This window comes from Epinephelus fuscoguttatus, linkage group LG20 (assembly GCF_011397635.1).
Source record: "Epinephelus fuscoguttatus linkage group LG20, E.fuscoguttatus.final_Chr_v1".
NCBI lineage: Eukaryota > Metazoa > Chordata > Actinopteri > Perciformes > Serranidae > Epinephelus > Epinephelus fuscoguttatus.
In genome coordinates, this window is record NC_064771.1 from 15,969,611 (window position 1) to 15,996,114 (window position 26,504).

The following is a 26,504-nucleotide window of genomic DNA, read 5'->3' on the forward strand; positions in this document are numbered from 1 at the left end:
AAAAACCAAGCAATGGCAAAACATTTGTGATGCTGCAAATGCTGTGTCAGCAGAGGGACACACGCTAACTAAATGACATAAAAGAAATCTAATAATCTAAATCAGATGTCATGATATTCACGCGTTTCTTTATATTACTCAAATTTTAGACTTGTGTGTCCACATGTTGGACAATTTGTGGACTGTAGAGTGAGATGTTTTCTGTCTCATCTTGGTAAGAGTGCTCATGACCACTCGAAAAAAAATACTGTACCTAAGAGCAGAGCAAAAATAGGAAAACACTGATGAATCCAAGAGAATCAGTGAATACTAAAAATAAGAACAAATCATGGATACAAACAAAAATAACAGGAAATTTGTTTGTATATCGCTTCCTGCATGAGGCCCATGTCTTCTTCCACTCGTTTCTTTCACAGAAACAAAGAGCAGCAATGCAGTTATTTGTAACAACCTTGAAGTCAAACCTCAGATGGCTAACTGCAAACTAACTGTAACTAAACTGGGATTTGCTTGGTATTACTTACTGGAATTTGTTATATTGCAAAAACATTCTAACAGATATATGGAACAATGCAAAGTTTGCCAGTGGGACAGGTCGCTGGACACTGACACGCATTCGCCATATCCTGAAAAGTGGCCTGGAAATCTCCACGGCCTAATAACGCATGGCAGACGGAGCCTGTCGGAGTGGCAGGCCAGCTGAAAGTGATTTGGTGGGGTGAAGAGAGAAAGCAAGGGAGAGAGGGAAAGAGAAACAGACAGAGCAAATAGAGGAATACAAGGAAAGAGAGGTGGAGGTAGAGGGAGACAGCCATCAGTGTTGTCATCCCATCTCTCTGTAGATCTCGATGAATTTGTCCTGACAACACCGGAGCGGCTCAGACAACACCTCACGACCCATCTGCACACAAACACACACACACATAAATCTCCTACAGGCATGGCCAAGAAAGAGGAGGGAGGGAGTAAAGTAAATAACCTACTAGGTGGAGTTAAGTAGGGACAGAAAGTGACTCGGGAGTGCCAGAGAGAAACTATAAAACAGCGAGGGGGGGGAAGCAGATGAGGGACAAATCGATTTCGGTAACGAGGCAGAGCGAGCGGTGGGCATGAAAAAGGAAGACAGAGATGAAGAAAGAGCCTGAAAGAGAGAAAGTGGAATAGATAAAGAAAAGAAAGGGGGGAGGAAAGAATGAGGATGTGATGGACGGAGATGGAGAGAAAGACACACCTTGTCAAAAAGATTGAGAGCAGGGGAGAAAATGAACAGGACGACAGAAACAGAGGGATGAATACAAAGATTGAATGAAGATAGAGAGAGTGTGGATGCCTTATTTTCTTCCATCTCAATTTGCACAAAACTTTCATTACCACCAATTTGGGCCGGGAGCCGTAGGCTGGACCATTAGACGAGCCCAGCATCAATCAGCCTAATCTCCCTCCCAGGCCGCTAAATTACAGCGCCCAGTTGCTTATTAAAATTTGTCGCCCGTCTCCCAACACCCGGCACTGCTGGAGATTAGACAGGGGCCCCCAGACAAATCTGTTCCAGAGAAGAAGAAGAGGAGGAGGAGGTGGAGGGGGGTAGGAAGAGGGGGAAGGAGGTAAGGAAGGAAGTACAGGGACAGTAGGAGGGGAAAAAGGAGAAATGTGCTTGCTGAGACAGAGCGGATCAGAGTGGGGGGACGATCATCTGGTTTGATTTATACACTCCTGTAGATCTGCCATGCACACACACACACACACTCCCTCACTGCACTTCAGCCTCTCTTCACACACTCATACATCCCAATACATCCCATATACACCCGCCACCACATGCCCGCATCTCCCCAAATGCAGTTTTCCATTCCTGTCAACACCCCCAACACGCACACACACACACACACGCACAGTTGAGAATGCGGGGTTTGCGACGCCTCCCATTGCACACTCAATCAAACCGGCGGCCAGATAAGACGCATGATGAATGGCGTAATTGAAGGCGGCAGCAGGGTAATGCTGCAGCGCTCTGGGTTTGGTTGGGAGAGAAGAAGAGTGGCGAGTGGGTGATCAGCCTGTAGGATTTATTGTTATTGCCTGTCTTATTAAAAAATACTAAGACTGTCTGCATCGCCTACTGCGGCACACATCCAGTGGCAGAGCATACAGGGCCATGCACCTTTGGGAGGATGGGCACGCAGCAGTGATGCACGTATATGGAGTCAGGTTGAACTCATATCACAGAAATCCGGCTAAGCTTAACATGAAGGTTGTAGGGAAGATGTTTCAATCATCTTTCAAGTGACACTTACTTTGCTCACTTTAGGCATTAAATACAATTTAGAGACAGAGAGAGAAAAAAAGTAATATGAAGTGATGGAGACGTGTTTACCTGTAGGTCAGCAGACAAAGGAGGGGAAACAAGGCAATTCTACTTCAGGCTGTTGTGCACTCAACAAATCAAACTCTCATTTCACATATCAAAAGCCACCAAAGGTCCTTGACAGGAGTGAGCCAGATAGTGTACTTAACGGCCGCGCCGAGGCCGCTCAGTCCCTGACAGCTCGCCTCTGCTGTCCTTCTGCTGAGAGAGCATGTGCAGAGGGATTTCTCCTCTGACGGCCCACGCCATCTGATGACCCTGATTTACCGCGCTTTACTGTTCGTTGGGGCCTAATCTGCCTTAATGGATCCTGACTTGTGGCACATGAAGAGATGATTTCAATTAGCGGGCGCTCAGGATGTTGTTGTTGTAGACAGCCTAGCACATTATAAACACGCAGGTCTCGGGGAACCAATTATTATCAGATTAAGGTGGAGAATCAATGTTAATTGTGTTTAAGCTCCGCTTTTGACAAAAATGTTGAACTTTAAAATGGCCAAGATTAGCCATTAAGGTGTTGCACCAGATAAAACTAACCAGTGTACAGTGTCTATACATGCTGTAGTACAAAATTAATGGGACAATAGTGTGATTGGGCACACTGTGTAACCAGGGTGCTGCCAGCTGAGGTTGTGTCTTGCATGTACCATGCTGCAAAAAGTACAGAGATAGCACAGACACAATTTTTGCTAAATGATTCATCATTTTTAAATGTTTGCTGATTTTATATATATTATTGTATGTATTATTGTAAATACATATTATTGTAAATTGAGTGCCGTTTGGCTGTGGACTGGTGGGCGAAGGAAACAACTCATTTGAAGACATTATTCTGGAAATCATGACAGGCATGAAATCACTATTTTCTGACACCAACCATGAAATCGTTAATGACAGCTACGGGTGAGCAATATGGCCAAAATCTCTTATCATGGTGTATATCACAGTTACTGTATTTATGGGGCATGATGAGGCCGTCACTGAGTTTGTTGCCCTAGTTTTTGTGAATTATCCGACACCTTTGGCACTTGTCAGCCTTTGTCAGCTGTTTGTTGGCTGATTCAGTGCGTTGAATTAGCATCACAGCCAGCGGAGCCCATTGGTAAATGAAATCAATTTTATTGGCAGTTCAGCTCAGAGCAGGAGAGAAACTAAAGTGAGGTAAGCAAACAAAAAGTCAAGAGGGTGTGAAATTGAAACAAACTTGTTATATTAGGTGAGATTATTCTTTTAGCCATTCAGCTCTTTAGCAGAAAAAAGTTTGTATGGTTTGTGTTATTGCTTGCTAAATCTCTTTTTAGGTAGATATCTTTTGTTATGCTATGTTGTTAATGTGCTAACTGGCTAACTAGTGTCTTGAATCCGTCCCGTTAGTCGCCACCTGTTAGTAAGGAGAGTTATTTCCCCTGATGAAGGTGCAGAACGTACATGCTAGTTGCCTGTCAGCTGTAGTTTTAGCAGTGTGTTGAAGTTCAACTTTGAGGCCAGGACGCAGGCAACGTGAGGCAACGTGAGGCAACGTGAGGCAACGTGAGGCAACAGTCAGCCTTTGTCGGCGCTAGTTCTCTGTTGTCAGCTAAGTGTGTCTGGGGTGGGGGAGCCCTTCTGTGCGGAGTGTGTATGTTCTCTCCGTGTTAGCATGGGTTTTCTCCATGTACTCCGGCTTCCTCCCACAGTCCAAAGACATGCAGGTTAACTGGTGACTCTAAATTGCCCTTAGGTGTGAATGGTTGTCTGTCTCTATGTATCAGCCCTGTGATAGTCTGGCGACCTGTCCAGGATGTACTGCGCCTCTTGCTCAATGTCAGCTGGGATAGGCTTCAGCCCTCCGCCCAGGGCCCCTGACAGGATAAGCGCTTATGGAAAGTAAATGAATGAACGATTTTCTTCTTCTTTTATTTGGAACTTCCACAATGACACTTGAGTTAAAACCTACAGACTAAAAACAGCATGTAATAATGGGAGAGAAAACCAAGGTACTGGTCTTTTCAAAATGAAAGAAATGCAAGCCTTTCTCTGCTCAGCTAACAAAGAGCAGAAACCCATTTCCACTACACACTAACAAACAGATCAACTGAAAACACATATAGCACATGTGAGCATGACCACACGTGTTACATGATGTATATTATGACTATACGATGCATTGAAATGCCACACAAATCCTGGAATTCACTCACTGCAAAGACGCACTGCATCTGCAGCACATAAGCACAACGGTGAAAGCACAGCAACTGCAAGCCGTGTGGTTGCACAGAGCATGTCCACTGTCAACACTCACTGACGCCGGTAAGAGCACAGGGGAAACCACACGTGTGCACGCTGCGCCAAATGTGGTCTCAGACAAAGCCCATTGAGCTGCTATAAATATAAGAGAAACATGCTTTGTCTGAAAGTTTAATTAGCACAGCACCTAGAGTATTCAAAGATAGAAGGCTTGGCAGTGGCGAGGAGACGTGAGCCAAAGTGCCCCAGCCTGTCCGTGCTATTTTAAAGATGACTTTGATATGTTGTTGTTGTTTCAGTCGGCTTTGTTTAGCTATATAAAACTGAATCACGCTAGCTGCTGTTGTGCGGTGTGTATATGATTTATGAAATGAGTTCAGTCCAGGATCTACTGCTGTATACAGAGAGTGTGTCTACCTCTGTTGGTCGCCAGCAGCCCCTTTGTGTTGCTGTTCAGACTGATTGAGTGGTGTGCTGTTCGGCCAACTGGGCTTCCGGCTGGTGGGCTGCCCGCATCGATCGCTCGGACGAGCCCTTCTTCTGGAGCACAGACAGAGAAATAGAGAGGGAGATGGAGAGTGGAGAATAGAGAGTAAAAGGAGAAAGGTGGAGGAGGAGAGAGAGGTATGGAGGGGAGAGAAGGCAGAAAAAAGGGGAACATTAGCTTAAATGAAAGTTTATTAGCTGTATCAGTCAGTCGGGTGGGGGTTTTGCCCCGGGCCCTACATCCTTCCTCTCTATCTATTCCCCTCCTCCTCACCCCCTCTTTCTGCTTGTGTGTGTGTGTGTGTTTGTAAGGGGAGGGGTCTGGGGGGGGGGGCAGGCATGACGGGAAAACATTAGGTTGTTGGCGAGTCGCCTGTACACCAGCCAGTAATTGGCTTGGGTAATGGTCATGTCCAGACAAATGGTGTAGGCCCTAACCGTGTTACGAGCAACCAACTGCTCCGCCTGTATTCACAGCATAAAAGCCAGCACTGCTCAGATACCGAATGGCTGCAGCATGTGTGTGTGCGTTTGTGTACAAGACTCACAAAACAAGTGATTTACTAGGACACAACTGTTTTTTTTTCCTCCACCACACAACCGATGTCTTCTGCATGGCCTGTACATGTGATTCATGATTTGCTTGCATCCTATGTGGGAGACTGCGCTGTGATAAGGAGGAAAAAGATGGCAGCACAAGCCCCGCTCACCTCGAGGGACAAACCGACATCTGCCGGTGTCCTCCAAACAAGTGACAGATAGGAGATGGGGAGGGAGGGAGAAGGAAAGAAAGAAAGGGGGGGGGGGGGGGGGGGGGTGGATTGGGGGTGACAAGAGAGAGGGAGTAAGAGGATAAGTTCCATTTTTCATCCGTCCCTCCCTCTGCTCTGCATCACTTCCCCTTCTGTCTGACGGCAAGCTGAGCCACTAATGTCCATTGTGTCTGGATGGGCTGCAAACACACACACATGTGTGTGTGTAGTGTGTGTGTGCACGCGTGTAGTTGTCTGTCCCTCTGTTGATGATAAGAGTGGGAATCCACCATATATGCTCCTACAGTAGCTATGCGAGCTAAATAACATGCATACATGGATAAAGCTGAGTGTGCATATGTGTGTATATGTGCATGTGTGTGTGTGTGCGTGTGGTGGCAGCCCCTCAGCCATCCAGCTATCATCTCCCGCCAGACAGGCCCCACCAAGCCATCCCAGCTGGATAATGAGATCCATTATGATTTACGTGCCAAGAGGACAGCCAGACAGAACAAAGACATGTGTACACACACACACACACACACACACACACACACACACACACACAATAGTGTACATGTCACTGTGTGTGTGTGCGTGTCTCTTACTGTATGTGCTGATGTGAGCTGCCACTGCTTCACATTTCACTTTTTTCCATCAGTTTTTTCTGTGTGTGTGTGTGTGTGTGTGTGTGTGTGTGTGTGTGTGTGTGTGTGTGTTAGCTACATTAGTTGCCTGTAGGGCATCCTGCAGTGGGCCCTCTTTCTGTTTGCAACTTGAGAACTCAGACCATTTCTCTCTCTCCACCTCCTTCTCTCACTCACACACTCTTTTTTTCCACCTCTCTCACCTGAAAAAAGGCGAGAAAAAGTCCCAAGTACAGCAAGATCAGTCTGTCTCTACCTTTCTCTCTCCCTCCATCTCCCTCACACACACATACACACATGCGCGCATGCGCGCACACACACACACACACACACACACACACACACACACACACTGCCTCAGGGCCTTGAAGACAGAGAGTGAAAGGTAAAGATTACAACTATGTGCTGCATCAAGAAAGGGAGACCACACAACCTCACCCTGATTGATCAGCACCTCTGCAGCACAGTGGAGCTAGCCAGGGATTTGTTCCAAGGTATTTATGTGTGTGTGTGTGTGTGTGTGCAAGTATGTGCTGGGATTTGTTAGTGGAGAGCCGAAGTAGCTGTCAAACACATTTTGGAAGAGGAGTTGGCTATTGCTTAATTTCAGTTTTTGGGGAATGGGGGCGGGGACGACATGTCAGCTGAGGAAAGAAAAATCAAATCTGCTTCTGCAGATGAAAATTTGAAACACGTCATTTGAATTATTCCAAGGAAAGAGACTGTGTTGACTCACGACTGTTTTATATCAAACACAAGCAAATTGGACATGTCGGACTGCGACTAATAGTTGTTTTTGTATTGATCGATTATAAGTCACAAAACAAAAGTAGCAAAAATGCATGCCCAAATGTCTGAGAGTTCATTGCTTTACAACGGTTATTATGGGTATCTTGTCCTTTGCAACAATGCATTCAGCACACAAACCTACAGCAAAGAAAGCTGCCATTGTCAAAAGGGCGCACGCTCAAGCAAAATACAAATAAACATTAAATGCACTTTCAATTTGCAAAATCTTTCACAGTTTCTATTTCCTTGTCTCCTTAAAACTCTCTGTCACACACACACACACACACACACACACACACACACACACACACACACACACACACACACACACAGAGCAGCCCTGCCCACTCTCTCTGAGTCAAGGCACAGAAAACAATGACGGGATTCTCTGCTGTTCCTGCTTTATGAAGTATTCAAGTGACGCCAGCTCAATTAGAGGCCTAAATGCCAAGATCCAGACTGGGGAGAGATGAAGAGACGAACAGAGATGAAGAGAGATTGAAAGAGAAACACAGAGAGAGAGGGACAATGAGGACACTAGACGGAGGCAGGGAGGAGGAGAGAGGAGACAAGTGGGCTATAATGACGAGATGGGGATGATGGACTGCACGAAGATCCCCTAAAGGAACTGGGTAATGACAAAAAAGAACAGGTGGATAGGGAAAATGGGCGATGAGATGCAAAAGCAAGAGAAAGACAGATAAACATGGAGGTACAAGAACGGTAGATTCAGCAGGAAACAGAGACAAACAAGCGGAGACAGAGAGACTAATGTCAGCCAGAGACACAACCGGGACTATCGTGACCTCGTTGATCCGCCTGCCATCGCTCTGCCTTTGTACACATACACAAAACACATAAACACACACACACACACATACACACACACACAATCCTCTGTGGTATGTATTTCCATCATCAAATGTGATCAGCGCTACTGTCCGCCAGCCAACATTCACTCAACCGTGATAACCCCGGTGGGAAGGTGCACACACACACACACACACACATACACACACATACACACAGGGTGAGCACACTGTCATCAGCCTAGGTAGCGGAGAAGGATCTGACATGCCCGGTTAAATTAAAAGGTCAAATAAATTAAATAAACATCAAAGTGAATGAGCCCTCCGACGAACGGAGCAGTGGCTCAGAGGCTGAGCTCTGGGGGCTTGTCTTGGAGAAAATGAGGAGCGCAATAATCATGTATTATTTAATTTAAAGGATAATTCTGGTTTATTACAACTTGGGTTTCATAGTTTTGGCTGCTATTTCTATGGGTAATAATAACATTGTACTCACCAAGTTAATTGCCGGGATCTGGGAATGCGGCCACGTTGCTACAATAAAGAAGTCAGACGAGGAAAAAAAACACGAGCAGTCGTACGATTATAAAGCTTTAAAACAAACCTCAAGGTTAGCCAAATGTATTTGGAAGTGAAATAAAAGACAAATGGTAAAATTAACACCCAAACTGTCCTTTACAAACACCCATAATGGTCTTTACAACAATAATTTGACTGCTAGTTGTAGCAATGTCACCATATTCCTATGTCTCTACAACTAATTTGGTGATACAGTGTTATCATAACTGACAGAAAGGATGAAAATAAGAAAGTAGATGTAACAAAAAGAAAGTTATCTTTAATTTTCCTGTAAAGTAATGGCCAAAATACATGGGGCATGGACACAATGTGAAGCAGGGTTTTTTTACCTGCTACACAAACTCCAAGTGGTTATGCAGGGTTTGCAAACACATGCTAGAATAACTAGTACTGAAATAATTAACTGTATTGTTTTAACAACAGAATGCAATGATTTGATTTATTTTAATGTGAAAATTAAAAACACACACACACAAGGTTTCTCCGCTGCTTCACATTGCCTCTGGTACAATGAGGTATTCATTTCCTTTTTAAATAGATTGCAATTGTTTTTGATTCAGTTCTGTGTAATTTTTATTGCCCCATAAAAATAGACTTAAGCAGCGGAATGCCCATGCGGGTGCGTGAAACATCTCTGGTCAAGGTACGTGTCCACAGGGATGTTCGTGGATGCAAGGGATCTACTGCTTTCCAGCACTGGATGCTTGATGGGCGTGCCACTGCCACCATAGACTGTCTGCACCAAGAATTCAACCAGACCAGCATGATGGTTCGTTTGGACGCTTTCTCTTAATTTATGAAAACAGTTCACTGACAAAGGTTAGCTTAAAAGATTTTCAATGGTTGAGTTTCCACCAAATTAGTGCAGAGATGTAGGTGGCGAGCCAAGTTGGAGGCTCGTTACTGGCACAAAGTCACCTTGGTTTAACTTTACACAAATGAGGAGCGGATGCTACGTTTCTCAAAATGCAACGCTGCGCTACCAAAATGCTTTCCATGGTGCTCACATAGACAATGAATGGGAAGCATGGACTTGACAGACTCGTACAATCAGTATAATAGCTTCAGTTGGTTATAATAAATCCGCTCTGGTGCTAGCATGCTGCAGCAGATGTGCCACGCTGCATCCCTGCCCCATGTATTTAGGCTGTCCCTTTAAGAGTAAAGGTTTTTTGATCAGAGCTTTTCTACAGTAACGACAGTTGGCACAAACAAGACATTTCTTTATCAGATCGAGGTTCCTTGAAACAAATATTCTCAAATGGGGCTTTTGGCCTTAAATGTATCTGCTCTGGAGTCCTTGACATGGAAAAAATAAGCCTGACTTTTGTAATGCCTGTGTTGATTTAATGTCACAGTGACACACTGTAACAAAGTACAGTGAATTCCATGTGATGGGGCTTTTATCCAAAGAGTCTGTTTGTAGTACGGGTGGGCCCCGCTGCAGCTGAGCCTCTTACCAAGCAGATACTATCACCATTATTCTCTTGATTTTTTTTTTTTGTGGTTGCAATAAAATTCCCATCAGTGCAGACAAAGTGTTCATCTTCTCCATGGTTAGCCACTCGCTATTGGACTATGGACTATTTCGACTTCTAAGTTGGTATGTGTGTAGTCTGTGTGGGAGCTGAACCCACAACCCCACTGTTGTGGCACATCCCACGCTCCATCCCACTCTGCAATCACCAGCGTCACAACCCAAAACACATGCCGTAACCAAAATAATTCCCTCTAATTGAGCACCAACAAAACAACACTGTGCCTCAGATCTTACTTTGACAAAAACCTAACGTCAATATTTCTCCAACAAACCAAACTCGGGTGAGCCGCCCCCACCCAGCTCTCTCCGCATCTCAATCCTCCTTAACAAAACAGCTCTTCGCTCACTGTGGTGCCAACCCTAATCACTTCCCTCAGCACCAGGTGGTTCTCATTGACTGGGGCCCAGCTCCTCCGCTCGGCAAGACGCTTCGCCAGAGGAAATTGGCTCGTCTACACGCATTTATTGCTCATGAGCTCTATCGAACGGAGTCGTGCGGACCCTCCAACGCCGGCGTTGGCCTTTGTTCAGGCCAGCCTGGTCTGCTGTGCAGAAACAGCTGCTGCAGCGTGCGCCGCACCATCCAAAGAAACAATTAGAAACACCCTTTTCCTATTACTCCCCACCATTAACCGCCATTGTGCGGAATTAGTGGCAGTCTATGGAATAAGTGGATTCTAATTCATGCCCTCTTTTCATGGGCCGCGGCTACTGCTGCAGTGGCTTTCCTCTGCTAATGAAGAGGATGAAAGAGAAGTGTTAATCAAACTGAGCATCTCATCTGTGGTAATAAGGAGCAGAGAAGAGGCCTTGCAGTGGCTCCCTTGTGTGTGTATGTAGGCATGTGTGTGTGTGTGTGTGTGTGTGTGTGTGGATGTGGAAGTGACTTTGTATGTATCCGTTTCCCTGCTATTCTGTTACTGAATTAAAGGCTCAGTAAACTGATCGCCGGTTAAACAAAAAATAAATAAAAAAGCAAAGCAGGAAATAATGTGTGTGCCCGGGCCTTGTGTTCTAATTGCTTAGCCTCAGCCCATAGGGATGCATAGCCCACTATGGGCCAATCCCTCTCCGCTAGCAGCCTTTCATCCCTCCCAGGCTCCCTTGTCTTGGACCACAGTGCTAACCAGCAGGGTCTGATTAGATTTAAATGTCAAGAGAGATAGGACAATACAGTTATCTTCCAAATTATGGCCCATTAAAGGGCCTAAGCAGTGCGCCTCCCTCCTCAACTAACTAATCACCAACCAGATTCATCATCTCACAGACTGGGGCATAATTTGGGTTGTGGTTGTGGTTTCCCGTGCTTCTCTCTGTCTGTGCGTGTGTGTGTGTGTGTGTGTGTGTGTTTCACACCACGTGCAAGGGCATCCAGGAGTGTCTGTAATGTATGATCAGTGTGTGTGCATGCTGTGTGTGTGTTGCTCCGGAGGGAGCTGGTTCAGCGCCCCAGGCCAGTGTCCCATTAAAGAGAAAGAGAGAGACAGTGTGTGTGAGTGTGTGTGTGAGAGAGAAAAAGAGGATAGGGGCTCCTCATTTAGACAGCAGGAGTGGCAGGCTGTGTTCCACCTGCAGCCAACCAACAGACAGACAGACAGACAGTCAGACAGACAGTGGGACATGGACTTGGAGGCGTCCCATCTGCCTCCTCCTAATTCACCTGCTGTCCTCAGGGTGTCATAGGGAGCCACACGCCAAAATAATGGCGTCTCCATCGTCTGGTGGTGTGTTATTTTGCTTTTTTTTTCCTCCTGCTTCTGTCTCATATTTCATCCTTCATTCTTACTTCCATAAGACACATGCTTTACGGTCTTTGTTCTTTAACTCGTTCTTCCTCGCTAACCTCCACTCATTTCTCTATAAGGTAGCCTATCGTTGATATAGCATGCATTACAGTTTTCATCCCATCATCGCAGAGGTGGTGATAGTGGTGGTGGAGGTGGTGGGTGGGGGGGGGGGGGCGGTGTCATGGAGGAATGAGGAAACTGGAAATGTAGGACTCATATCTCAAGGTGGCTTCCTTCATATCCTCGTCTCTCTTGGCTGCGTCCCCTCTTCCTGCATCTCCATTTCCTGCCCTTCCCACCTTTCAGTATTCATCTTCTCCATGTTGAGTACTCTCTACTGTTTTTCATATGCCCCCCCCCCCTTTCACCTGATCCTTTGTCTGTTCTTTAATCTCTCCTTCTATGGAGCTACCTTTCCTACCCCCACACACTCCTCCATCATGGAGCTACTTATACTGGGCTCTGACTTCATACCTCCGTTGGCGATTTATGCACAGGAGCCTGGGTGATGTGCATTAGGGCCCCCGCCGTACGGCAACGGCATTATGGATCGCACTATAAATAGCTGCCGTGCGTCCTGTAAAAGCTTTTCATTACATAGAGATATCGTTTGATCAATAAAAGCCCTGCGCTAAATCTAATTACCAAAACGAGCAGGGATAAAATATATATGTATATATATATATATATATATATATATATATGTATTATCAAGATGGTCAGGCAGGCAGAGGCAGCCAGTGTTTGGACAAAGAGGTTCAAGAGGACTCTTCCCAAAATAAATAGCTCATTCTAAGTACAAGGTACAAGAGCTAATTGGGATGTGGGGAGTATGAGAAAGAAAAGATGGTGGGTTGAATGGGGAGGCGGAGTGGTTGATGGATGATAGAGGAAGGAAAGTACACTATGTTTAAAGATAGACGCTCTGGATAATGTGCATACACAGAGGCAGGAGTATTCAAAGGAACTTTATGCGAGGTCCAGGGACACAGGAAAAAACAAACAACAAAAACTTTTTTCCATACACACAAATGTACAGCAGAGGGACAAACATACATTGTGTTACCGCTGGGCCCCAGCCGAAGCTCAACGGGAGCCACTGGTTTGTGCCAGGCACACAGCAGACCTTCATATGAGGTGCAGCTGTAGGAAGACTGGGGAGGAAAAACTAGAAAGAAAGGGGGGAGTGAAAAGGACAGCGAGAGAGAGAGAATAGGAGGAGCCCAGGGTGTCATTTCTCTCTCTGTCAGCTCCCTGCCTCCCCCATCCTCCCTCCCTCGCCGCCCCCCCATCACCCCCTGAGATGTGGATGCTTCGCGGGGACAATTACCGACTGACACTTCATCATGGGCCGTGCGACAGGCGCTGACGGCCCTCGTCCAAACAAATGATGCTGGGGTCGAGGTTGCGGGCCTGCCTCCGAGTCTGCCTGCCTGTAGCCCTGCTGCACGGCCCTGCAGTGCATTAGCAAGCCGCACGCGCACGCACGCACACACACACACACACACACACACACACACACACACAGGAAAAAAAAGCTACATTAAAAGAGACTCCTCTCAACCAACCACCTCCTTCCTTTAAGAAAAACACATTTATCAGCAGTGGGGGGATGGTGGGTGAGGCTGGAAGAGGGGGGGGGCCTTCAATAGAAGCATGGAGGGTGGGTGGGGGCGCTACAGTACTGTCAAACCCCATCCCCCTTAGGTAAAGAGAGAGCTCTTTATCTTTGTGAGGCAACTAGGACTCACACACACACACACACACACACACACACACACAAAAATACTCCCTAACCCTCCATACGTACAACTAATCAGATAATGGGGTTAAACAGCGGCTTAAAAAAGCCAACGAGGCAAAAAAGCGAGCAATCAGCACGTTGACACCAGCGTGCATCAATTAACCCTGTGTCTTTGTGGAGCACAGATAACACCCTGACCCCCCCTTCACAAGCACAACGATCAACTCACTCCTTTGCCTTGGGTTGAGTGCGGCTAAGTTTAGATTCATAAAGTAGGTCAATTGCTAATAGTCAAAAAAGGGGGCAGCATATAGTGTTTAAGTAGAAACCATTTTTTTAAAAAAAAGGAAAGAAAGGCATGTGGAGGACCTGCTGGTAGCGGTCCCTCAGCTGAGAGTCTGAACCTGCAAATTAATAAACGCCGCCTGTGATCTCAGCCCAGGGAGGCCGCTGCACAACAATTGAGACAGACATCAAACGCTTGACTAACACTGAAACAACACTTTGTAAAAAAGCTTGCCAGTCTCGGAACACACTCACCGCTGTGCATGTAGGACGGAGAGGAGGAGAGAGAGAAGAAAGAGAGACGGAGACAGCATAAACAATGAAACATTTATCAAAGCGAGGGGTACGGCATCTTCTGGGCTGCGCGGGCAGACTGCTAATGCAGGTGGCATTATTGTTGTTGTGCTATCCTGAGCTGCCACTGCTACAGCAGCCAATAATCTGCTACGCTTCAGGTTGGTGAAGACTCAAAAGCAACCTGTTCCCTGTTGACACCATACTTTGTGGATGCCCTCTGCTATCCCCAAGGAACGCCTTTTTTTTTTTTTTTTATCTTTTCTCATTGTTATGCGATTCTCTCTGTGTTTATTATCACATTCTTCTCATTCATACTCCTGATGTTCTCCCTATTGGCAGCCCCCCTTGATAAATGTGTTTATGGCATCTTTCACGTCTAAAAACCCAATGCACAAGCCGCTGTCTAAGATAAATAAAAGGGGAGCTGAGAGGGGTGGGGGTGTGGGGTGGGGGGGTAAAAATGAAGGGCAGGAGAGAAAAAATACAAAGCGTGAGCCATACGTCATGTTGGAAAGGCCCTTGAGAACGCTTTCAATCTTTCCGTCAATATTCAGCATGCAGGCCTGTATACGCCATCATTAAAAAGGGGACGCTTCCCTGTTTATTTATCATAAGGACACATGGCTGACAGCTTCCTGTAAACAAGTCGTGTGTTTATATACGTGCGCGTACATTCACTGTAGCTTTCGCAACACACACTGCAGCGTCTCTCTGTCCGTTATCTGCTAAAATGGATGGCTGTTGCTCAGTAATGTGGAGAACAAGTGATGGAGTTGGCCGGCGTGCTCTCTGATAATGGCTGTTAGAGCTCATCGCTGTATACAGAGATTGAGGTTGTTTAACACACGGAGAAAAATGTTTTTTTTCCACGTTGACTGGTGGAGAGAGGACTGTAAAGGGCTAAATGCATGAGGTGAGTGTAAAAATGAGGTGGCGTTTAGTTTTTCAAGATGTTTTCCACGCTTAATCACCTGCGAGATAGCTAATGTTTGAATGGTGAATGAATCACTCGCATGACGTGACCTTGTAAGGAAAAGGTTACATGCAAAGCGAAGATAAGCCAAGAGCTTGTGACGAACGAAAGGGCGGGATTTTTTTTCTCTCTGATGCTTCAACTACTTCTTTCCCTCCTGTACAGTTTTCTTCACTCAGCTTGTTTAAACTGTCAAAAGCTACTCTAAAAGAGTTGGCAACTAAATTTTTCAAAGTGAGAAAGAGCTCCACATTTACAGTAGGGCTGACCTGAATGCTTCGATCACTGCCACGGTAATCGACACCCAAACCAGTGTTTAAATGGTTCATTTTTTAAAATCTAAATTCAATTATGTATGTGTGTGTATATACTATATACCTGCTTCAACATTAAATACTATTAGTCATTCTCAGACAATGACATTTACATGTAGTAATAGTTTTGTCTCACTCTCATCTAACATCAGTCACTAGCAGTCTAGCACTACTGAAACCGGGACAGTTTGACACACTCATGGCAGGCTTACAGACAAACTAGCAAGATGTCCAATAAATCCAGTGTCTGGAACAGCTTAAAAAAATTGTGAACATGACTCTCAAAAAGTTGAGTGCTAGATACGCTAAAAGAAACTGGAATATCACAAATCTACAACGAGCTTGGAACATCATCTGAAAACTACTATCGTTGCTAATGTTAGTGCAACCTGCATGCTAACAAAGTGGCTGTCACGTTATATAAAGGTGCATCGACTGAAAACTGTATGTATTTAAAAACAGTCCGATCTTTGTCCCTGTCTCTCATCCCCCACGTCCCTCAAACTTTCAATTAAACACAGATATCACTGCCCAAAAACTGATATCCGAGACAGCTCTAGTCTACAGTATACTGCTCCCTGTATGCGTCCACTGACTTCGTGGCCAACTCTGGCGCCAAAAGTTAGTCAGTCCACTCATAGAAAAGCTAAACAACTGTTGGCCAACAGCTGGGTCCAGTCAGGCAGTCACTCAAGTCAGTCAATAGCACTGATAACTTCAAACTTGTTGGAAGAATTCATTCCTAGTATGAACGAAGAGCAATGATAGCAGAAAGATCTGTGTAACTAGTCTTTCAGTCATTTGAAATCATTTTAATAAGGGACACTTAATTTGCTGTGGAGCATGATTATGCACATCAGGCTGTAAGTAAGAGCAGTTGACGTGTTTGTGTGTGTGCGTGCGTGTGTGTATCCAGGCCGACTGACCCACAGAGAAAGACAAATGGCTAAAGCAGGGGGCCGTGCTTGACATTTAGGTTTCGTGAGGTAATGGACGCTGACCTACTGGGGTCAAGCCTGCCAGCGAGGCAGCAGAGGGGCCCATTCCTGCACACGGCCCCATCCCTGTAACCAGACACTAGCATAACAGCGGTGGACACGCACACACACACACACACACACACACACATATAATCACTCAATAAGTCTGCGGAGAAGCAGACAGAGGGGCATTAGACATCCCACAGGTTGGCCCACATAGGTGGGGGTGTAACTGTAGAGAGGAGGCAGATGTTTGGTGTGTGGTTTTGACTGTCAGGTCTCGTGTTTGCACACATTTCTGACATTTCTGTTGATATTTTCTATACTGTGTAGGTGCACATCGATTCCTACAACCATGGCAACAGCACAGAGCAGGGAAGGCAGAGCAGTGCTCGCTGCTATTGTTAAGAGAGTGCCCTGTGTTCACCCACAACTCGGCAACAGGAGGCTACTTTATATACTGTTTGTGACAGCTTTGTGGTAATAATGGAGCCCAGGCCCCCACTAGTGCAAGTGGCATGCTCAGTCAAGTGAGACTTTGCCTAAGAGAACACACATACACACACACACCAGGCAGCCTCCTTCATGCCTAATGAGACCACTGGGATAGTGGAGAGCAGGAGGCAGGGAGAGGGAGATGAGCAGAGAGAGGAGAGAGAGGATAGGAAATAAAGGAAAAGTAGTGGAACAGCGATAGCAAGAAGAAGACAAATACACGGTGAGAGTGAGAGAGGCAAGCAGACCAACTGCTCCAACTTTCAAGGTTTGGGATTGGAGGAAGGGGAGAGGGGACGGGGGGGGGGGGGGGGTAGTACAGGAGTGATGACCTGGATTGCTGCCAAAGAAGCGAGAGGAAGATGAGGGGGTGTCAGAAAAAGAGCAATGAGAGTGTGTGTGAGAGAGAGAGAGAGAGAAAAAGAAAGAGAGAGAGGGAGTTGAGGTACACTGCTAGGCTTAGCAGCGGGTGGTTATGCAATGTACACAACACAGGAGTGCAGGGGGGGGATCAAAGACATGGGGTGCATACATAACTAAATCTGACACCGTGGTGCAACAAGAGACGATGAGCAGGGAGAGAGGAAAAAAAAACTAAAATATAAAGAGAACAGACACTCCCTGGGGATGGGAGAAAAAGTACATTGGGTACTGGGTACACATCATTTTTGAGTAACAATGGAGGAGGAAGGTAATGACAGAGAAAACAAAAAAATAAATAAATATAGATAAAAATATAGACATGCCAAAACTGCTCTACCTCTGCCTCTGGCACTACAGCATCATCTGCTCATCCAGGCAGGTGCACATTGCAGGGTGGGGTGTGGGCGGGTAAGTGAGTAAATAACTCGTAGTCCAAAATGGGAAAAGGCTTAAATGTCCGGTGACAAGGAATACGGACAGACAGGCACAGCTGAGCCTTTGGTTTTGCTTCCAGGGAAAGCGGAGCATGAATTATTAACAGGCGCTCGGTCTAATGAAGTGAAGATGAGCCACTTGGCTCTGTGCTCATCTGAGCAGACAACCATGCTTGTTTGGACTATGGTGCTCAGGCCCCACAGCAGGTTACAGTGTCAACAAGTGACATGTCACCTATGCCGCTGTCATGAACATCGCTCTGGTTATTTCAGAAAACACTGTAGTACCGGGCTGTGTTAAATCTTTGAGTCACTGCACACCAGATTTCAGTGTGCCGCTTTATGAATAAAAGAGAACTAGGAAAAAAAAAAGGGGAAATGTGTTGCACACTTCAACACATTTTACCCATCAGCAGAGACTCAGCTGACTCGCTGACCACAAGTTTATTGCACATGGAGCTGGAGCGTGGGACACAAGTTTTCTCCTTTTTCCTGATGTTCTTTATGGCACCGGGAAGGAAACTTAAGTACCATGGTACAGTCTGAACATCACGTGCAGAGCTGGAAAGGGAAAGTTTAAAAAAATGCACTTCCTGGACTGTGAGACGCCTGCCGGAAATGCAGCTCCCTTTCTTTAAAAAGCAGAACACACCCACCTCAGTCCCAGTCACCCTGCCTATTGTGAATGCATTTTCTCATCCACATTCTGAAATCACGCCAATCTATGTCAAACGTTCAGGGATTTCGACTACAGGAGACTGTGTTTTTCTGTATTGTTTTCTCCTCCCCACCATTACACTACTATAACTCACTAATATTATGTAAATATTGCAACACAATGCACTGACATGTTTCAGGTCTGTCTGAGCATCTCACTCATCTTGAATTCCACAAAGCCTGATGTGTATAGCTTTATTCAAGGGGCCAGAGGCACATCTACTCTTTCTCACTCACTGAGAAATTCTGGATCTCTGCCCCGCCTACCACTGCTGATTGCCGTAGATTACACTTTCCGAATTCCCCAGCACTGGTATGGCGCTACTAGTGCTAGGTTGACAACGCAACAGTGTCCCCATCTACATTATTGCAGAGTCACTGTGTAAGTGCTGCGACATATTTACCTCACCACAAGCTTTTTTGTTTCTGCTTCTTGTCTTCTTGCAACAATGCACCTCCACTAAACATCATCTAAAGTTTGTATTTGGTCAAAAAAACATTTTCACCCCATCACCCATCACCCCATTGCATCCCTATGTCACTGCAATGCACAGAAAGCTAGCGTATCATCAGCCAACTACGCTAATAGCACAGCTAAAAACAGTTTGTAGCTTCATGCCCCTAGCCTCCACTGGAAATGACTTGTAGCTTGTTGCCGTGTCCCTCATAACGTGAACACACCATCAGTCAGACTCGGACTCAGATGAGGAGTCTGTTGTGCACCAAAATCTGCAAGCAGCAGACGCTTCAGAATTAAAGGTTAGGTAGCATATTTTATCTGTCTATGTGGTTTGTTCGCTTGTTAGCTTGTAGGCTAACTGGCAGCGGCTGACACAGCATTAATGTTTGTGAAACGTACAATAATATCTGCTACAATGGGGTCTGCGCTGGAGGTTTCAGATTTCTTAGCCGGTGCTGTTCCCCCGTCGATATGAATTTCCTGTATTAGACAGCAATTGGCTTTCACGTTAGAGACGTAACCAATCTAGCTTGCTCGAATGTTTGAATGTCAACTTTCAAGGAAGAGGAATGTGAAAACATCTCTCTAGGAACAAAATTTGCACAGTATACTGTATAGTTAAGGTCAGACATTTTAGGGCACATAAACAGAAGAAAAACATGTTTTCGAATGCAGGGGGTCTTTGACTGGCACTTCTCTGCTAGGACTCCCTACAAATCCAGACCAGTGATGGGGCAGAGGACAGGAGGAGAATATTTTTTTGTTATTATAGCAGTGTTGCTCCAGGGCTACAGTCACTGCTTGGTTGCTCTCTGCCTGCCTTCTCTTCCGGCAGCTCACATGCCACCGCTAATCCCTCATACACCCAGAGGAAGGCTTCGGGATCATCCCGTGTGTGTGAGCTGGGAAAGATGGGAAGCTGGCAGGCACATATTGTCTGGGTGAGACGCAGTGGATGACTGCAACAAACTCGTCAGGAGAGCTCCATCCTTCCTCTGGGTGTGCACAGTTTCTCAAAGTGCCGGCGGTGTTGCTGTTGGACGGTGGCCTTGCTGACCAGCTAGACTCCTCCTGGATCTCTCAGCCTCCAAAACAACACTCTGATCCCTGTATGATTTGGCCAACACACTGCAGGTTGGGTGGTGGCGGCACTGTTTATGTAACAAAAGCAGTTTGAGAGGGGAAAGTTTCCATTTGAGTTCAAGAACTGATGATGTTATGAATCAATTGACAAAATGTTATTGGCCACTTTGTAATAATTACAATGTTTGTTCTTTAATTATCAGAGGTCAGACAAAGTCACTGTGTCCTAAGTCAAGTCCAAAGTTCTAAATTTCAAGTTCTTAACAAGTGTACCACATGTAATGCCATCTTAACAAGAGTAATAATATAATCAATTTACAAAAAAATCATCCTGAATGCTTTTTAAAACATGTATCCATTTTGAAAAACAGGTTTGTTGATGTAGGACAACCACCGCTCCACCCAGCTTAGTCTTGCCAAGGTGCTGGAAACATCAGTAAGTCCAAACTGGTAGAAAAGATTTCCACACAATTACATCTGTGCAGTGTTTCACTTTACTGTTGAGCTTTCAGTCTATTTTCTTTCTATCAGACCTTCACTAGAGCATACATCAAGAAACAGGTTTGTTAAAAACAAACATGATTGCATTTTGCAACCACTTTTGGAGTTGGTGCGAGTATATTTTTTACAACTACTCGCTCAAAATTTGCAGGCTTTTTTTTTTCATGTCTGAAACAAGGGGGCGAGTCCGCCAGTGTAGGCTAAAGTGTATGACAGGAGGAAAGTCGTGAGTGAGTGATCAGTTAACTGCAAGGATCATGTAAGTAGTGTGACATATTTACTGTCATCACGTAAAGAGACGGCAAGTGGCTGATAGGCAGCCCTCGACTGTTTTACTCGTTACCGTGGAAACGTTAAACTATCACTGCTGTCATATTTACATACATCAGATAAGTTGATGAATGGTGTCTACTCATCTGTTCCTGCAGATAACAAGATATGAATCCCATGTATAGCCTTTTTGTGACTTAACAGAAATGTATTAATACATTTCTATATAACATTCAGATGTTCAAAAACACAAATGTTTGTGAATAAGAACAGGATTATAACTCGACAAGTTGGGTATTACTGACACTAGAAGATCTTCTTTTGACAGCCTATTGCCTAGTTTATGATACAGTTAAGACCAATGTGTAAGACCATTCTTCTTTAAGAATGATATTGTATGTTTTTGCATGTTGTATGTTTGAAAGTCATTGGTGTTAAAGTCAAGTTGCAAGTCTTTGATGATTTTATCAAGACGAGTCTAACGTCATTAAATTTGTGACTTGTGTCTGACTGACTGTCCATACCTCTGCTGATCACTTAGTGGTAATAAATACAAGTGTTAAGATGCATCAGACCATAAAGGCGTATAGCGTCATATTACTGATAGCTCCCACTGCAGAGCAAAAAGACATTATAAGGGACAGTTCACCACTTCTAATCTCATACAATACATTCAGCAATATATATTCTGTCTATATGGGCTTGTAGTTAGAGGAAGGGAGTTGCCTCTAAATTGAACTAGAGTGGAATGGTTCAGTAGGTTAGCACCATATAGCGTAAGTGAACACATAGTTGTTATTAACCAATATACCTTCTGAGCAATAATTCCTGAGAGGACATTGTTTACCTTAGGAAGCGAACGCAGCCAATTAACTGCACACAAACATAAATAGACAAAGGCGCACAAACAAGGGAGTGTGCGGTGATAAAGTATGACATGAGTGGCCAGCCCTGCCATTATGAAGACAATTGACAAAAAAGCTCTCAGTGCAGTCACAGGAATCATATGCTCCGTTATCATTCAATAAGGCAATTCTCTTTTCGATGGCACTGTACTCATTCCTGAGGAGCCTGCAGGCGAGGAACAATACCCAGGTGTTGAAATGTCTCTCCACTACATTAAAATCAGTAAATATGTGCAACTGCGCACCGTGAGAGGTGAAGCTGAGCCCGAGCAGAAGGATAACTTCATACTTTAATGAACACATAGTGGCTAGCATGGTGCAACTAAATCTTAGTTACGGCCACACCCTGAGCGTATCGGCCCGTATTACACACAACTCCCTCACCGTTCCTCCTTTTCCTTTTGCTGCACATTTTCCAGAGCAGGAAGGACCCTATATCACTGTATATAATACATCAGCGACTACTGTCGTTAATTTCTTCTCTCTTTCCCATTCTCCCTCTCTCTCCTCAGGGGTTCCCAGTGGCTGTCCGGAGCACATGTGTTTTGGTTTACCTAGAGCGGAGCCCTATCTAAGCCCGGGCTGAGAGCAGACTGCGGGCTTTGTCTGTGGCACCATTAATCAACTGTCCTTTAACAAAAACAGAAAACCAGATGAGAGACAAAGGGAAGAGACGTGGGGGGTGGGCCCTTATTTAGGTAGAAAAAAAAGACGAGGGTAAGAAGGAAGAGAGCGCAGAGAGAGAGAGAAGGGGGGATGCTTGACCCAGATCCAGGCCTTTAATAAATCAAGCAGCAACAATAACAAGCAAAGTTTTCATGTGGCTTGACTGATTAATCAGGCTTTTTTTTTTTGACATGGGAGGCGAGGGAGTCTTTTCTTCTTTTTCTGTCTTGTCTCTCTTGTGGGAGACTGCAGAGAGTCTTTTTTATGTTGGGTGTTTATGTCTTTATGCTGCAAGGTTTCAGACACGGAGGGCCTGCATCGTTCACGGTTTAATGAGAGTGAGACCTTCACTTGATGGTGCGACGGGACAGTTTCACCGACGGTTTCCAGCGACATTAATGGGAAAACGGGACAGTTGTCGAAAAGAATTGGACACGCACATTGCAAAGACGTATACAGGTTGAATGAAGGTGCAGGCATACAGACACGAGTTTCTTTTCCAAAATATGAACGAGCGCTGTTTTACACACGTGCACACACCGCACACACTATCTAACACAGCGAGCCACAGGATGTGAAGCAGCCCTCTGAGACTCTTTGCAAGGTGCCGATCGATGGGCATTGAGTGTGGACAAGGAGGCCTCAGGATCGATAGGGGGCCATTACAGAGATGTGCCTATTGGGACCCGGGAGAGGAGGTGTAGGGGAGGGTGGATACATCTAGGCCCTTGATGCTGTCTCCTTTACTTCATTTGTGGGAGGTTTTACTCCACGTGAGCACTAGGACACACATACACATAACAGAAACGTGGACATGTGCGTGCATTAAGAAGAGCACTGCACAATGAGTTAAATGGAGAACATCATGTACTGTACGTGCACTTGCTCGCTTTCACACGCACACACACACCAGCTAATGGCATCCCAAGAGACCCGCTACCACCCCACGAGTGCTCATCCTTGTCTTCTTCTCTCAATCTCCCATTTTCAGTGTCCTCGTCTACTATCTACTTGTGAGGGAAGATTCTTTCTGCCTCTCCAACTCACTTTCAGGGCCATCTTCTCCTCTATTTCCCCCTCTTCTTTATTCAACTGTCTCTTTCTCTCCTCGCACTGCAGTGTCACCACAGCTGCCCGTGTTGCGCTCTGTCAGTGGATCCTAAGACTTTCTGTCATCCCCTGCTCGTCCTCCACTCCTCCGCGGCTCACAGAGAGTGAACTGACTGTCCTATTCTCTCTCTCACATAGACACACACACACACACACACACACACACACACACACACACGCACACACACTGACAGCATTGTTACTTCCACAAAATGTCTGGCAGTGACATAATCCCCGACCACATTGTGTTTTACATGTTCTTAAGGCGTCTGAGATGATTTTACATAAAGGTTTACTGGTGGCCCAGTGCTGCATAGCTGAAATTACTTGTGGGAAGCGGCTACGTTCATGTAGGTGTAATTTTAGGATATGCACACACTTATGATGTCCTGTATTAAGTTTGAAGGAGTTATACAAATGCGTTCCACTCACAAAAAAAACACTGCAAGGGCCAGGACACATGCCACGTCTTTTCCCACCAGGAAAGCATGAGGTCAGGCGCTGAGTGCTACGACTGTGTCTATTCCGTGCCAACTTTTAAAGGCACGGAGGCATGTAACATCTGAAGTTGCTACGCAACCATAACCAGCACCGTATCATAGCCCGCTTACCTTTCCAGGTATTGTTTTTTAAGCATGTATTAGACCTAAAATGTCATCCATGGGACTGACGTAAAGCTCTGGGTAGTCCTGCACTAAGATATCTAACGGCTGTGACTGGTCGTTCCTCGTCACATGACATGCAGTGCACATTATTGCGTTCCTAAGTTGTACTTTGATTATCTCAAGGTGCAGCTGTCTTGCCCTGAAAAACAGTTGCTTGGGAATGCGTGTGTGCTGCAACAGCATCACTCTCGCTTTTAAACACACCTTCCACACATTTACACTGAAAACAATGGGTTTGAGGATGCAAAAAAAAAAAAAACAACAAAAAAAAAAACCATGGCATGTGTACAGGGCCTGAGGATGCATTTACTCCCAAAGTACTAGCTATGACAAACTAAATACACTACCAATATCTAAAGATAGAAAATCCAGTCTGTACAAGTGCTCAACTTAATAACTATTCCAAACTCATACAGGTGCTGATCACATGGAAGTCGATAGATGAGCCAGTCAGGCAGACGACTGAAACCAATGAGGCAGACTGTGAGCTGGCTCTTGCATCCATCACCCTTCCAGGAAAAAAAAGTGAAAAAGAGATTTACTATTCACCACATTTAATCCTTGTAGGAATGGGAGCGGGAGAGGAGAAGGGTCTCCTCCTCCTCCTGCTCGCCATCGCCCTCTTTTCTGCGGCCCCATCTCCACCAGCACCACCATTAAAGGATGGTTGAAAATAGTGCATTTGGATGATGTTGTGGAGACGAAGGACTATTAAAAGTCAGGCAAATGCTTTTACCAGTGCTTATGAAATTGCATGGAGGTGCCATGTCGGCTCCTGCAAGTGCTGTCCAAGAAACCCTTCTGTGGCTGATCAAAAAGAACGTGCGTGTGCGCACACACACATCGTACGCACACTCAGTTTCTGGGCTCAGCTAGCAGTCCCCATTGGTTTGGAAGGCCATAGCAGGCTATAACAACTACAGCCTGGCCGGCCTGTTAGTAGTGGGCCCTCTGTTTCAGCAATCTGGGTTCTCTTTGCCTTTGGACAGCGACCAGGTCAAGCTGCACAATACACCACTGTGTTTGGAGAGTGAGAGAGAAAGAGGGAGAGAAAGAGAAAACTGCAGGCGTGTGAGTCTCTCTGTGCACACATACGTATAAATAAGAATGTGTGTGCAAACATGTATGTTTGAACATGTTTTGGTTGTAGGAATACTGCACGTGTGTGTCAGCGTGTGCATGTGTGTGTTTAAAGACCCACCATACCCTCTCTCTCTTCCATACTGGAGAGAGGCCTCCCTCCCATCTCCCCAGCCTCCATCGTTACATCATCATCGCTACAGCTTTTTGCTACCTCAGCGCAAACAACCATTTTGGGACCCCTTGCAGCAGTTGCTCTCCCCCTCAAGGCAGTGTTTGAATGGCATTGTTGGAAACCTCCAAGAGGTCAGTGCACCAGAAGTAACACACATCACTGTCAGCCTAGGACAATGCAGTGGAAAGCAAACGTGTCAGCCTATGCAAGTGTGACGGCTACACGGAAAACAGACTGCAGATACAGAGCGGGCCTGTGCCGCTTTAAGGATCGCAGGCGGCACCTGTCCCTTTAAGATCTATTTCTCACAGCTTGTGGGTGCTGGGCTGAGCGGGCTAGCCTGAGCCGAGCCGAGCTGCGCTGTGCATGTATGGTAAAAGGGGGGAACCGCGCCGCCCAGCCTGCCAGCCCACCACAGGGAATTTGTTTATGTTTCCTCGCTGCCAAGTTCCTGTCAGGAGGCGCCCCAAAGAGGAACTGCAGACTACTCAGTACTGTTAGCTACGCCCTCTCGCCTAGAGTGGCTGGGCTTTTTCTGCATACAGTATCGGGTGGTGCTTTGTAGCAACACTTAAATCCAGGGAGGTCTCTTCATCAATTTCAGCACTCACGCACACACACACACCCTATACTTCAAGCACTCAGTCTGTTGTTCCATAACCTGCTTTGAGAGCATCTAACTTTATAGAACAAGTTCTAACAGAAAGCTTAATTTATGACCCCCCAAACAGATTAACACCAATTTACTCAAAACACAGTGCATAAAACGGCACAAAGGCATAGTTTCATTAAAGCAACACTTTACGAGTGGCACTTTGTTATGCTGCGGATTATGGGTATTGTAAAAACTGAGCACCACCACATAAAAACACAGTAAACAGGATTGGTAAACTCATGGGCATTAAGTCAAGTACTTGTGGGGAAAAGAGCTAAATCTAAATTACTCT

At 45.6% G+C, this 26,504-nt stretch overlaps 1 protein-coding gene across 5 annotated transcripts in view; it reads right to left on the bottom strand.

Moving 5' to 3' along the window:
* Positions 1–26,504, bottom strand: part of raraa (retinoic acid receptor, alpha a) — a 174,759-nt gene that overhangs the window by 120,571 nt on the left and 27,684 nt on the right. For 3 of the 5 annotated variants that reach the window (XM_049562642.1, XM_049562641.1, XM_049562643.1), the window contains one exon: positions 5,009–5,131. The exons of 1 other annotated variant lie outside the window; for it this stretch is intronic. The gene's annotated coding sequence lies outside the window, so the exon portion shown is untranslated. Of the gene's footprint in view, positions 1–5,008; positions 5,132–13,310; positions 13,330–26,504 lie in introns of those variants that run through there. One more of the 5 variants, XM_049562644.1, reaches the window with a different exon arrangement.